Source organism: Rhinopithecus bieti, unplaced genomic scaffold (assembly GCF_001698545.2).
Source record: "Rhinopithecus bieti isolate Rb0 unplaced genomic scaffold, ASM169854v2 scaffold_1673, whole genome shotgun sequence".
Taxonomy (NCBI): Eukaryota; Metazoa; Chordata; class Mammalia; order Primates; family Cercopithecidae; genus Rhinopithecus; species Rhinopithecus bieti.
Genome location: NW_016804690.1, coordinates 2,249,113 through 2,264,903, shown reverse-complemented (window position 1 = coordinate 2,264,903; position 15,791 = coordinate 2,249,113).

The window sequence follows — 15,791 nt, the reverse complement described above, 5'->3', positions numbered from 1 at the left end:
GATCTGCAGCTGACAAGCTGGAGACCCAAGAGAGTCAATGGTATTTCCAGCCCAAGTTAGAAGGCCTGACAACTAGGAAAACCAGTAATGTAAGTCTTCATCTGAGTGTGAATCTGAAAGCAGGAAAAGAGCAATGTTCCAGCTCGAAGAGAGTCAGGCAGAGAGAAAGAATTCTCTCTTACTCAGCCTTTTTGTTCTATTCAGGTCTTCCATGGATTGGATGAGGCCCACCCACATTGGGAAGGCAATCTGCTTTGCTGAGTCTACTGATTCAAATGCTATTCTCATCCAGAAACACCCTCACAACACACTCAGAATAATTTTTGACCAAATATCTGAGCACTCCAAGGCCCAGTCAAGTCAACACATAAACTTAACCATTACAGGATCCAAGGAGAATAACACAGCTCTCCAACAGAATGGTTTCTGCCTCTCTACCCTATTCCCTACTGATTCTTTCCCTCAGGACCCTTGCTAAGTGTTCTCTTGACCAGATGAAATGGGGAAGGATAGGAAGAGCAGGGAATATAGACAGGATGGATGGAACACGAAGAATTTCTAAATGAGTTTGGGGCCAACCCCCTTTTGAGGTAAAACTCGATTTATAAAGGGGAATTTTAAGTAATCCCCTGTGTTTGGCCTATACTTGTAGTATATTAAGGCATTAAATTGGATTAAAATTATACGTTTAGAATTTTCAAGTAGGTAAGCAGGATCAAGAAGAGACTTTTTATAAAGGAAGGCTTAATAAGCTCCCACAATGTTCCTGGCCCTCATCTGATGCCCCAACAGCCCTTTGAGATAGATATTATTATCCCTACATTACAGAAGTAGAAACTGAGGTAAAGGCGTGTTCCTGCCACAATGGTGAAATAAGGACCGACCCAGGTAGGTGTCATTCCTGGCCTGCCATTCTTCACCACCTCACACCACCTGCTGTCAATTGGCAATGACTCCCCACTCCTTTCTCCACATGTGCACAGTTCTAGAGAACACGTTTCTCTCATCAGAATAAAAAATGAATCAGGGTTTTTAGCACCAGAGCTCTTGAATCAATTAAGGATTTTAATCAGAGATGAGAATTATACAAAACTTCCAGTAGACTCATTCCCAGGTAAATCCCCCTGCCCATGCTTCATCACTTCTAATAAGACCATCATAGCACTTTTAACCCTGGACTCCACAGTTAGTGAGGCATTCCTGATTACTCACATCTGTGGGAGAAATCTCCTTCTTAGGCCCTGAGCTGATGCTCTTCTATAACCCCTTATATGATTTTACGAATTATCCAGGACAGGGTATGTCAAGATGAGAGAAAATAGGAAAACATATTCCAACCTGTGCAGAAGCCATGCAGAAGACATCACGTTTAATACAACTATAATGAAACCAGGGGCTATTACTCATAGTTAATAGAGCTGAATTAAAGAGAGGTGGAACATTTTTCAATTTATCTACCAACAAGGAAGGAATCACAGCACATTCCCACTTCTTGGGGAAATAAGAAAATAGGGTTATTTTATGTGGTCAGACTTTACATACATTTTCCCTGTTACAGTCAATTCCCATTTCAAGAATAAGTTGACAGATGTGTAGAGCTTGTTTCATAGAAATAGACCCCAGTATTTTGTTAAGTAACACTGTCTAACTGATGAATTATTCCAAATAATTATTCCATCTACACTTGTCAGGACTCTCTCTCTAGGACACCAAGGGACGCATATTGACACTTGCATTCTTCATCAATATATTTAATTGCTCAATTCTGCTTTGCATAAAGGGGATTCTTCTCTTCTGCACCAGTGTTTGGTTGAGAAAGCTGTCTGGGAGAAAAAAAAAAAAGAGAGACACTCAGATTTGAATATGTAACTGAGCTCTCCACAACAAACAGCACAATAGAATGAGACCCAAGAGAGCCTCCCAGTGCTGTTCCATCCAGGCCCCAATTCCTCAATAATAAATTTCCTTCCCCCAAAAATAGTAATGAACTCTGCAAAACTGTTAATTGCAGCTTGAAATAGGTAAATCTAAGCTTCCACTTTCCAGAGAGCCTTAATATTGGATATTAAACCATAAGAATAGCCTGAACACTGCTGGCTAGGCACACAGAACACTGCACATAGTAACCTGATGGAGCTTTATGCAGAAATTGTAACTAATTTACACCGCACTGGGTCACATCTTGTTCTCTTTTCACTCCAAGCCATCTGCTGCTTTGTCACCACCACCCGTGGCAGGACATCTCCTCAGCTGCTGCCACTGAGCTGGAATTGTGCCCTCTCCCTGTGATCTGCTATCAACAAGCATTTAGCACTCATCCCTGAATCAGATAGGACTCATTTAATCCAAAGGGGCTTGCTGTGTAGTAACACCTTGGCAGGCTCTGTACTGCTGGGGAGAAAGCAGACTTGGGAGATTATTTCACAGCCTCATCAGATCGAAAATATCACAAAAATCTAGGAAACAATTGTCCCTCAAAATGTATAAGCCAACAATAAAATGAAAACACATCATAGCACTGCCTGACTTCCACCTCCTGTGAGTGCTTTTCTTTTGTTGATCTGCACCACACAAGGTATTCATTCATTCATTCATTCATTCAATAAACATGTTTCAACACGTCTTCTGGGTTCAAACTCTTAATCTTCACCTTTGACAAGGAGCAGGGAATCAGAAGAGCTCTTTGGACTAGTTCTCACATTCACAAAATGATTCAAATTTAGACTGGTGAAGTTAAGTCCAAATGAAGTTATACATCAGTCCCAGAGATACACTGAATGATTGAAAGAAGAAACTTATCACCCAGACTTTCACTTACATGCAATCACCACAACGCACATGTCTAACATGCTATGAATTGCAATTAAGCTCTGAACAGAAAAACTATCTTGTGTGTTCATGCTTTACAGCACGAATTTTTTCTTTTTTTTTTTTTTTTTTTTTTTTTTTTTGAGAAGGAGTCTTGCTCTGTCACCCAGGCTGGAGTGCAGTGGCGCGATCTCCGCTCACTGCCAGCTCCACCTCCCAGGTTCATGCCATTCTCCTGACTCAGCCTCCCAAGTAGCTGGGACTACAGGCGCCCACCACCACGCCCGGCTTTTTTTGTATTTTTAGTAGAGACAGGGTTTCACCGTGTTAGCCAGGATGGTCTCGCTCTCCGGACCTCGTGATCCACCCACCTCGGCCTCCCAAAGTGCTGGGATTACAGACCTAAGCCACAGTATGAATTTTTTCAGTGTAAACCTCTAAAATGTACTACAAAAGCTTCAGACTTTTGTGTTTTAATATACCGAAAGCCTTTAAAAATGTAAGTGGGCCAGGCAGGGTGCCTCGCACCTGTAATCCCAGCTACTGGGAGGTGGGGATGCTGAGGCAGGAGGATAACTAGAGGCCAGGACTCGAGACCAGCCTGGGCAACATAGCAAGACCTCATCTCTTTAAAAATAATAATAAATTAAATAAAAACAAATAAAATGGAAGTGAATTGGACCCTCTCAATCCCTACAGAAAAGGAAAGAAGAGAAGGGGCTAGAGAAGTGAATAGCAATCCATAAAACAATCTGTCCACTCAATGCTCTGTATCTTTCTAGAGGCTTTTCTGTTGAGTGAGAGCACCCACTAATGCACTTTCTCCCTTACCTTAATATTCTCCCTTTTCCCGTGTCAAAATATCTTCTGGGGGCTTCTAATGAGAGAGCACACTGAACTGATTTTTTAAAAAAGAATCCTCTCTCAAAATCTTGTTAAATGCTCAATAAAATATAACAAATACTTAAATTCAAAGTTAACTTTGAAAGAAAGAAGTTCTGGGAATAAAGAGGGAATCAAAGTCAGATAGTCAATGAGAGCTGTACTTTCAGGCCTTTTGTCTGTGCTAAACACTTGGATGAACATCTCTATGTATAAAACCTTTTTTCGATTTTGTCTGCCTCATCTCCACCCTCACCTTCCAGAATATATTCGCAGAAGTAATATTCTTTGTATACATGCTTTGTATCTGTGCATCTTCATAGGCTCTGCTTAAGAGCACTTATTTTCTCTATTGTTAGTAAATTTCAAAATGTGGACTGCCAAAACAAACCACTCTGCACCATAGCAAAAACTGCTTTTTGCAGGTGAATGACCAAGCACTAATATGGTCTTTCCACCGGCTACTGATATCAACAGCAAAGAGCTCACAGCGCTGGGATCCTCTGACCCGGCAGATATCTCAGTCCAAGCAGACTGCATTGACCAGGTCTCAGTGACAGAGGCAGAAGATGATGGGGAGCCCATCCACTCACTTGTGTTCTTGGTATTCTTGGCTTAACTCATTGCTGGTCCAGTAAGAGTCTTCTTAAACCGAATCTAACTCGTTCTTATTTCCAGCCTGACCGCACTCATTGATCATCGCCACTTCCCACCAACAGTTATTTTTCAACTCATACCCTAAGTGGCAAAGTTCTCCATCAACCCATTATCCATTTCCCCATCTTCCTAACAGAACCTCAGTCTTGGAACAGCAGTGGACACATCCCCGGATCGCAGTCGGTTTAAGCCAAACACAGCCATCCCATTCCTCAGTTTCTGAGCCTTCTGATGGGTGACCACAGGCTCCAGTTCTAGCCACTTTGATGCAAAGAGGATGCAGTTTTGGGAAAAGTTTGGGTGTTCTTGATGGAATAGACAGACACAGCTGACAGTGGCTTCTCTTTTCTCCCCTCATGAACATGGATGTAATGGCTGAAGCTACAACAGACAGCTTCAACCAACAGAAGAAAAACCAAAGTTAAGGCAGAAAGGGCACATACAAAAAGACACTGGATCTTTAAGAATGTGGCTGAACTGCTGTTTCCACCCTAAATTGCCAAACTCTAGACTTACTATTTAAGATTATTAAATGTCCTCATTCTTAAGCCACTGGTTTTTGAGTACTCGGGTCAAAACAGCTGAAAGCATTTCCAACTGATAACATCCTTTTAGTTCCTGTATTGCACTCAGAACCACCATGTATGATTCATGGCACCTCCAATATGATGAGTGCCCTGACAGCAACTATCACAATATGCAACCTCCTGTTTGTTTCATTATATATTATCCATTTCCTTTCTAGACTGTAAGCCCTATGGGATCTGACTTATTTATTATTATATTCCCAATAACTAGAAAATTGTCTAATACACAGTAGGCATTCAATAAATAACTATTACTGAATGAGATCAACTGGAATGAGCACATTGGTGCTTAAGCCTAAGGAGGCAGGGGGGAATTAGTTGTGGCTTTGATTGTAATTCAAGGGCCAGCTCTGTTAATACAATATAAGAGAAGTCAATTATGAGAAGTCAGGACTGGCAGGAATCTGTTGATTTGGATAATACCAACCTGGCTGTCCAGAGATCAGAATGAATCCCCTTTCCCAGACAACAGGGACTCTGAGGAAATCTGGAGATCCAACTGACACACTGATCCTTTCTCAAGGTTGGAAGTAGAGCAGGATGTCAAACACTCACTGCTGTCATTGTAACCTTGTAGTTCTGATCTTCCCTTGCCAGTGATATCTGCTGTGCTGGGCTCCTCTGTGGCTCTGTGAATTCATTCTGTGCCTGGAGCTCTGAATTATGTTTAACAGTGTCCTCCCAAAATTCACGTTCACCCAGGACCTCAGAATGTAACCTTATGTGGAAATAGGGTCTTTACAGATATAATTAAGATAAGGACCAAAATGAGATTGTATTGGATTAGGATGGGCCCTAAATCCAATGACAAGTGTCATTATTATAAGAGACAGAAAATGATAATATTTAGACATGGAGAAGAAGATAGCACAAAGGTGGACACAGACTGGAGTGATGCAGCCATAAGCCAAGAAATACCAAAGACTGTGGGGAGCCACCAGAGCTAGGAAGAGGCAAGGGAGGAATCTTCCTTTGAGACTGTGAAGGGAACATGGCCCTGCTGACCCCTTGATCTCAAACTTCTGGCTTCCAGAACTGTGAGAGAATAAATTGTTGTTGTGTTAAGCTAGCAAGTTTGTGGTAATTTGTTAAGGCAGCCCTAGGAAATTAATACAGGCTCCCAGGGATTCTATTCTGTTCATCTGTTTGTGTGCTGTTTTTAGAAGTATGGCTGGTTTCTCCCTCTCTGGCAGGGTTAAGTACTCCTCCAGCTGCACTGCTAAGGATGAAAGTAGCATGGGTCTCTTCTCTCCCAAGAAGGGCTTATTCCTTTCTGGCCTTTAGTTCAATTAGATTTCTTTGCATCTTCAATTCTCTGGTGCATTTTTTTCAAGGATTATTTTGAGATGAATTCAGTTTTTTTTGTTGTTGTTAGTATGAGAGCAACATTCTTTTGTAAATTTCTAAAGCCTAACCACAAATTTGCATGAAACTTTTTAATTTGTCCTGTCAACTTCAACAAATTTACAAGAAAAAAATAAACAACCCTATTAGAAAGTGGGCAAAGGACATGAACAGACACTTTTCTAAAGAAGATATACATGCAGCCAACAAGCATATGAAAAGAAGCTCAACATCAGTGATCATTAGAGAAATGCAAATTAAAACCCACAATGAAATACCATCTCACACCAGTCAGAGTGGCTAATATTAAAAAATCAAAAAAAAAAAAAAAAAAAACAGATGTTGATGAAGTTGTGCACAAAAGGGAACACATATACACTGTTAGTAGGAGTGTAAATTAGTTCAACTATTGTAGAAAACAGTGTGGCCATCCCTCAAAGATCTAAAGACAGAAATAACATTCAACCCAGAAATCCCATTACTAGGTACATACCCAAAGGAATATAAATTGTTCTATTATAAAGACACATGTATGCAATGAAATTCCAGCACTATTCAAAATAGTAGACACATGGAATCAACCTAAATGCCGATCAATGACAGATTGGATAAAGAAAATGTGGTACACATACACCATGGAATACTATGCAGCCATAAAAAAGAATGAGATCATGTCTTCTGTGGGAACACAGATGAAGCGAGAGGCCAGAGGCCATTATCCTTACAAACTAATGCAGGAACAGAAAATCAAATACCTCATATTCTCACTTATAAGTGAGAGCTAAATGAAGAGAACTCAAGGACACAAAGAAAGCAACTGGAGCCTACTTGAAGACAGAGGGTGGGAGAAGACAGAGGAGCAGAACCAATAACTACTGAATACTAAGCTTAGTACCTGGCTGACAAAATAATCTATACAACAAACCCCCATGACACAAGTTTACCTATATAACAAACCTGCACATGTATCCTCAAACCTAAAATAAAAAAATAAAAATAAAAATAATTTAACCTGTCCACATTTTAATAAAAGCTATTACATAATGAGTTTATATCTACTTTTTTGTTATTTCCCTTTTTGTAATACTTTGATAAAATAATCTGAATCAGCATTGGTCTTTTAGAGAAATTTTTCTTTCAGAGGCAGTGGTTTAGCTCATTCAATTAATTAAGAATTTACCTAGTTTTATGCACTCGAGCCCACAATTCCCATCTCTACATTCCTAGAGGATGTAATGGAAGATCTCATCACATTTATTGCTAAAATTCTGATTGATTATATCTACAGAATTCCTTTTTTAAAAAAATGTTTTATTTCCATAGGTTTTTGGGGAGCAAAACCTGTTTGGTTACAACAGTAAGTTTTTTAGTGGTGATGTGTGAACAAATACATAATATTAGATGGAGATACATCTGGCATAAGTATAGCCATAGGTATAGATACAGGTATAGGTATATGCACAGGCTCAGGTATAGGTGCATAGATAACGGGTAACACTAGTTAGTCTTGACTTGCTCATAAGTGAATCCATGCTGGCTTCTGATGATTATTGCTTTCCTTTCTTGGTATTAGTGGCAAGAAACCGACACAAGTCAATGTCAACTTATGGATTTCTAGTTTGTGAATCTTTCATTTTTAAATTCTATTTTCCTCTATTAAATCTGGCAATGTATTGTCCTACATCTATTTTCCTAGCACCTGTCTTGTCAAAACATGAATCATATGTCCCACAAGCCCTCTCTCATCCCAGAAAAACAATTATAAAATTAATGCTGGGGGCCGGGCATGGTGGCTCACACATGTAATCCCAGCACTTTGGGAGGCTGAGCCAGGCAGATCACGAGGTCAGGAGATCAAGACCATCCTGGCTAACATGGTGAAATCCCATCTCTATTAAAAATACAAAAAAAAAAAAATTAGACAAGCATGGTGGCAGGCGCCTGTAGTCCCAGCTACTCAGGATGCTGAGGCAGGAGAATGGCGTGAACCCAGGAGGCAGAACTTGCAGTGACCCGAGATCGCGCCACTGCACTCCAGCCTAGGCAACAGAGCAAGGCTCCATCTCTAAAACAAAACAAAACAAAAAAATTAATGCTGGGAATCAAAATGCTATTTTCTATTTTAGATGATTCTCAAGAATAAATGAGATTATTAGAAGAAGATTAGCCTAGTACACTAGCCACAGAATCCATTTCCACTCAGCAGCAAATAACATCATAGCATAGTTCTAAGATGTTTAATTACCCTATAGATAATGCTATGATAGTCTGACATATAACATTTAATGCTATGTAAAGTGTTTGAAAACTTCCAAAGAGAAAGTTCTTCCTCCTCCCCTGTTCCAGGCCTATACAAATAATCTAGGAAAGACTTCTTCCTATGAAAAACAGACTTTCTAAAGTCTGTCTAAACTTTCTAAAATAAATATGTAAATAAATGTGTGTCCCCTAATTCCTACGATGTGAATGTTTTCTATACTGGACCAGATCTCATTCCCCATCATAGTAGAGATTTCTGGAGACATATGTCTCCAATCCCTTTAGGACTTACGAAACTGAATTTTGAGTGTTAAAATTGTTACTGTTAGAAATGGAAAAAATTGTAAGTGGTCCTTTTCATAGAGGAAGGAAAATGTAAGGTATCTTCTCATTAGGAATCAAGCTTCTTTTTCCAATTACCCTCTAGGAAGTTCTGTCAACAAACTTTAAATGCACACTGCTTTGCAGATGGCGTCACACTTGAGGTTCGTTCCTCATGCTCATTATTAAATGTAGTGAAACATTCCTTTGACTCAACGTCAGACACTAACTAAGGATACAAGGCCTGGGAGAATATAAATATTTTCACATAAAAAAGAATTATGACTTGATTTGCTGCTGTTTCACCCAGATGTTTGCATTGTTGGTATTTTTTATCACTGTACTGCAGAATGATCTTCAAAATGATAAAAGCTCCCAAAACGCTTTATCTTCTTTTTCCCATAATGATTTTTTAAAAAAAACACTCAGGGCTGATGAAATATCAAGACATATGTCTTTTTAACTAGCTAAACCCAAGGAGATTTTGATAGCCTGTATCCAACAGTATAATCTCCCCTCCCAAGGAGGTAGAGCCAGGCCAGGCGGGCCCATGGCCAAGCAGGTCAAGGTTGGGCTTTGGTCTGAGTAGACAGATTAATGTCCTAAAAAGAAGGAAGTGGAAAAAAACAGTGAGGTAGTGCAAACCACATCCCAATAAAATGCTAGTGGTCAGCAGTAATGAAGCAAAATCCATTGTCAAGACTAAAGACAAACTCAGGAAGTCATAAGCCAGGGACACAGGAGGATGGAGCTGGAGAGGGGGAACACAGGCAGGAAGGGAGCAATCTGTCCCAGAACATCTACTGTGAGTGAAGCTATGTTCTTGTCAGGAGCTGGTCTCACATTATGAGGTGGGTCATACAGACGGGTTTGCAGATGTGAACTCAGGACACACCCTGAGGTTTGCTAGAATAGGAAAGGCTCCAATATTTGCACACTAGAATCAGAAGACTAGGCAAGAGAAGTTCTCATATTTTTTTGCAGCTGAAGATTCTAAAAGATGTTTCATTGACAACAAAGGATTCACTGGAATTGAGGGGAATCTCTACCTTTCTCTTTCAAATGGCAAGGATTTATGTTTAAAAACAAAACAAAAACATTGTTTTCTAGGTTTGTGACCCACCTCCACCCCCAACCTCCATTAGGCACCTTCCGTCTGACATCAGTCTCCTCAAATCTAGTTCTAAATCCTGAACTCAATGTGCCCCATAACTGGCATTTTATCTTCAAGTTTCCAGAACCAGAGCTCAGATTGACCCTTGGAAGTTTTCTTTCCTAGGGACAAAATCCCTAACCCTGAGCCCCACAGCGTGTCTGGAGCTTCAGGCCTGTAAACTGATCTCCCAGTCACCAAACTTGCCTGCTCAGATTTTGTGAGATAATCACCACAAAGACCCATTAAATTCTCTGATCACTTAAGTGGACAAGCACCTGCCTTGGGTCCTTGGTCTATCATGGCTACAGCCCTTAGACACCAGTAGCTGAAGCCATTGCTTTGCTCTCAGCCAGCCACTCCAACCTGCAACCTATCCCTACCACTTGGGCTCAATGGCACAACTACAAGACCAGTCTGTGATTCACCCTTCCTTCAAGAGAAAAGCAGCAAGCCAAATAACCAATGTTGCATTTGTTCCCAGATGTAGACATCAGCAGTTGTCATTATCCAAACTTTGCATGTCAGATTCTACCAGGCAGTTATGCAGGAACAAAGATCAAGGCTTGAAGAATAATAGAGATGGGACCAATGATAGCATTGGCATATTCCTCCAACTATTTGACACTATTGATTACAAGAACATCCCTATATTTCGAAAATGTTAAAACATGGAGATTTGTCATGTTTTGCAGGCTAGTACACAACTTCTATTGTGACCTTTTAGAATTCATTCCCTCCCTGGTGATTCTTCTTTTTCTAAGTCCTGGCACTGCTACTTACCATGCCAGTTCCTGTTCCCTTTACCTGACCCTCTGGATCTTTATAAATGCCTTAGGACTCTGATCTCATTTGCCTCTCAGTCTCAAAGCCCCACAGAAAGGAGGCCTATCTTGCAAATGGAGAACACTGTAGTTCATCTCTGCCTCTTCTAGCCCTAGATCAACTGCTTTCTTTTCCCTTAAGGTAGTCATCCCACCACCTTGGGACGTCCTACCACAAACTTTTGACACTTTCCTCAAGATCCCATCCAGAGCTCTGGGAATTTGGTTACCCACATCTGGACAGTTGTTAAGCCTCAACATTATGGATTCCTTTCAAGACTTAACACACACAACCATGTTTCTCCTTGAACTGCCCTTCTCTTTATTCTAAAGAGATATGTAATCATGCCAGGCTCATTGCCTAATGTGCATCAAGTCAATACACCAAGACATTGAGTTGCAGCAGACAAAGCTTTAATCATAAGGCTGCCAAACAAAGAGATGGGAGGAAACCTCAAATCCATCTCCGTGAAGAGCTTGGGTTTAGGTGTTTTAAAGAATTTGGACAGGTAGTAGGCCAAGATGTTGACTGGTTGAAGAATGAAGGGTGAAGTTATGGGACAGAGAGGTAAAGAAATCACATTCTCATGCTGACTTGGTTTCTTGATGGGAACCAAGGACTAGTTGGCATCAGCTGTTCTGAAAAATATCTCAAATGGGAAGTCTTGTGCTCCTGATGTTAAAGATGCTATGTATAGGAAAAATGAGAAAGTTAGATTTTATGTCCTGGTCTACATGGTCCATAAGCAGCTACAAGGAAATTAGTCAAAGGGTAATCTGGTTAACATTTATCTGTACTTTTGTCTAATGCCTGTATATAATTCTTATTAACGCTATGGGGACAGTTTCACGTGTATTTCCTACACTAGAAATGTTGCTCTCAGGATCTGGCATTTTTATCCTACTTACAGGCTAATGAGTTAACCTGTTACTATTTCATGGATGCTGACAGAAGACATGAGATTTCTAGACCTGACATAAATAACATTATTACTCACAGCTTGTCCAGCAGCATGAGTTTATATTTCTATCAGCTCCCTTTGTCTCCTCCTCATCTAATTCCTGCAGAGGCAACCTGAAGCAGCCCTAGTGAATGCTGCACACATAATTGGTTTGTATCACAGTTGAGGAGCTCTGAGTTTGGGGACTCCACCTCCTCTATAGCAAGCCTGCTATTTGTTCCCAAGAGTCATTACCTCATTCCTCAAGGTTGCTCACTGCAAACATGACCCTGAGCAATGCCCCAGGCAAAGAGTGATCAAGGCCTGCATTCTTGAAAAATCCAGCAAGGGTGTGCAGGGACACTCAGAGCTCATAAAGGACTGCCTCTCCCAACAGTTGCTACAAGATTTTGGCAAAAGGCCTAGGTCATATGGTCTAAACTATAAGGCAATATTGGGTTCAGATGCAGGAAAGAAATCATGGCTTTTAAAAAAATCTTTATCCATACAAACCTTGCAACGCCTAATGAAAAGGGCTAAAATAATTATTGATAATATATGGAGAACATATGTTTTATAATAAAATAAATTTAATATAATTTTATACTTTTAAAAAATAATTAGTGGTTTTGATACTTAATTTCCTTCCTCATTTCAAGGATCTTTTAGATTCTTCTTTCACCAACTTGCTTCAATATAATAAATATCCTGGATTTATGTACAGCTTCCTCATTTCACCTGGGATCAAGGTTCCTTTATCCTTATCTCTTCTTATGAGGAAAAATACCTGCCCTATAGACATACTATTCATCAGAGGAAAATCTCCAGTTTGTCCTTTCATGCTGCAACTATCCACTCTGGCTCCATTTCCCATATTTGGCAGAAAGAAAAGATTGTAGCCACATAGACCATCTCTGTACTGAGGACTATTAGCAAGCTTATTTCTTGTCTTCGTTTGCTACTTCTTTTTGTCAGTCATAATAAAAACTACCATTCACTGAGTGTCATTTCTGGGTCAAGCAGAATGTTCTGAGTTATTTATATGCATTGTCTCATTTAATCCTCACAACAACATATTACATTTATAGAGGTGCTTTATCATACCCATTTTATAGATGGAGAAACTGAGTTACGGAGGAGTTCGATAACTTGTCCAAGTCAGGTAGTAAGTAAGTGATGTAAGTAGATTTCAAACCCAGATAAGTGAATGAATCCATGATGAATGAATTAGGAGAGAATCTCAGGGCCAGAAGAGTGGGCCTAGTTGCTGCTCTACTCATGAGTCCTCAGACACATTTGGCATTTTCACCCATCTGAGCACCTGGTATTTCCCAACTCCCAACAGCCAGCATTTAAATCTTTATTTTAGAGAACTTGCCCTCAGGCTGCTGTTACCTGTTTTGCCTAGATGCAGAGAGCCAGAAGTACCTAGAAATTTACGTTCACACAGGGAGAGCCCTAAGCCAACATCTGTGGTGTAGCAGTATAAATGTTTTTGCTCCCTTACACTAATGAGGATCACTCTGAAATATGACCACCACTGTTTTTGGAACTCCCCTGCAGTAGTGAGACAAAATTACCTTTTGTGCAACTTTGTTTGATACCGTGTTTTGGGAGCCCCCAGCAAAAGTGGGGTTCCAGTACCCGAGCAGCTGGCAAACCTGCCCCAGTGAGATATGAAGGGGAGTTAGGCATGGGCATTTACAATGTCCCTTTCATGGGATACTTCTTTTACCTGGTGGAGGGCCTAATACCCAGTTGTCTGACCCATGACCAGGGGTCCCTCACATAGGAAACTTGTTTATATTGGAAAACACCCTTGCGGTCAGGTCTGACCCATGTACAGCTTATGCCTGCTTGAGCATCACTATGGTGCTAGGAGTCCAACTTTGTGTTCTCCTGGGGCATCCTGGGGCAAACCCAGCCTAGACCAGCTCCTGGTTCTTCAGAAGGAAGACTCAAATTCAATACACTACCACAACAGGAAATAAGTTCAAAGACTTATTATTTACAAATCCTAGGCAGGGAGGGCACAATGAGTTGGGAGGCAGTCCCCTTGCCCCCAATCACACAAGGCAGGAATAAAGTGTCAGGCAGAGAGACTGATAGTGTGGAAACCTGCAGTATATATAAGGGAACAGGGTGCAGGTCACTTTAAGTTCAAGGGTAAATGCCTCAATGGTCTATTTAAAGGAAGCAGCAAGAAAAGCAGAGAATCCAGTCTGCTAGGCAAAAGAGATGCCTCTAAGTTACTATCCTTGGCCACCAGCGTGAGTCATCTGGGTGTGGTGTTCTACTTCTAATGCCTAGGCAGAAACCTTACTGTTGCACTATATCCTCATTCGGTATCTTTCTTCCAGTCCACTTCTCCACTCCCTACCAGACTTTCTTTGAAGCATTTCCTAATAAATCATTTTGAATAAATTCTCAGTTTAGCCTCTGCTTTTGGAAACCCAACCTAACATAGCTGGTTCCATGCTTGGTCCTAAAAAGCAGACTCTCAGGATAGGATTCTAGAACTGGATCACTCACTAGACAAACGCTAACAAGAGACCCACTGTTACGGGGAAATAGAGGGTAGACATCCACTAGCATACTGCCTTAATTGCTGAGACTTTTATTTGTAGTGAATTTGGATAGGATGCAGATGGAAGGGATGCACTGGCATGCATGATACCTGTATTAGCTGACATATATGGGAGATTTGGTAAAAGACTGTGGAGTTGGGTTGCTGCCATATACAATTGATGAACTGAAAAAAATATATATGTAATTACTAACCCGGGGGAAAATGCAAGAGCTAGAATATCTTTATGACAGTGTTTAAAGATATCTTTATCCACTGCAGCCAAACAGTAAATTATGCTTAAAATCAGGCCCAGGCCTTGTTAGGAGAGTAGCAGAGACACAACAATGGGTAAATTTGAAGCCTGAAATTATCTTACAAAAGGCCAGATATGTCGAGAGCCACATAATCTGGATAGAGAATCTGAACTGACACTAAAAACAGGTCCTGTTATGGAGACATATAGACATCCAGAGATAAATGCAGTCCTGGACCAATTCTAGCTTACAATGTGTTAAGGGGTTCACAAGGTGATCATTTCCACTGTCCCCGAGTATATAACTGAGATTGACATATTTTACATCTGGCAGAACTCTTACACTGGTTACTGGACCTGCAGAGTAAATGCAATCATGTTAGGAAAGGTCAAGAGGAAGCCTTTGAAAATGCCTCCTTTTCTGGACAAAATAGTAATGCAGAAACAATACTGTATCCCAGGTAGAATAACAGTAATTAATACTACACTCAACACCTAAAGGATGCAGGATTGGTTGCTCTAGCAAACAACATTTAATTCACCAGTAGAGCCATTGCAAAAAAAAATGTGGATTCTGGTAGATGATGGTAGATTATCACACACTTAGTCAATCTGTGTCCCTAATCACAGTTGTATGTGAAGTATGTTATTATAAGGGATCAGTACAGCCTCCTTACTTGATATGTGCCTATTTATCTGGTGAACAAATTATTTTCAATATCCATCAGAAAGATAGATCAGAAGTACTTGATTTCACATAAGACAGATAACATTACATTCATAGTCTTGCTCTGGGACTATGTTAACCCTCCTGCCCTCTGTTTCAATATAGTCTGAAGAGATTTGGATCATTTGGATATCCTGCAAAACATCAGGTTAGTCTGTTAAAATAATGACATAAAGGTGGGCAGAGCAAGATGGCCAAATAGGAACAGCTCCAGTCTCCAACTCCCAGCGCGAGCGACACAGAAGACCGGTGATTTCTGCATTTTCAACTGAGGTACTGGGGTCATCTCACTAGGGAGTGCCGGACAATCGGTGCTGGTCAGCTGCTGCAGCCTGAGCAGCGAGAGCTGAAGCAGGGCGAGGCATCGCCTCACCTGGGAGCGCAAGGGGGAAGGGGATCCGTTTTCCTAGCCAGGGGAACTGAGACACACAACACCTGGAAAATCGGGTAACTCCCACCCCAATAC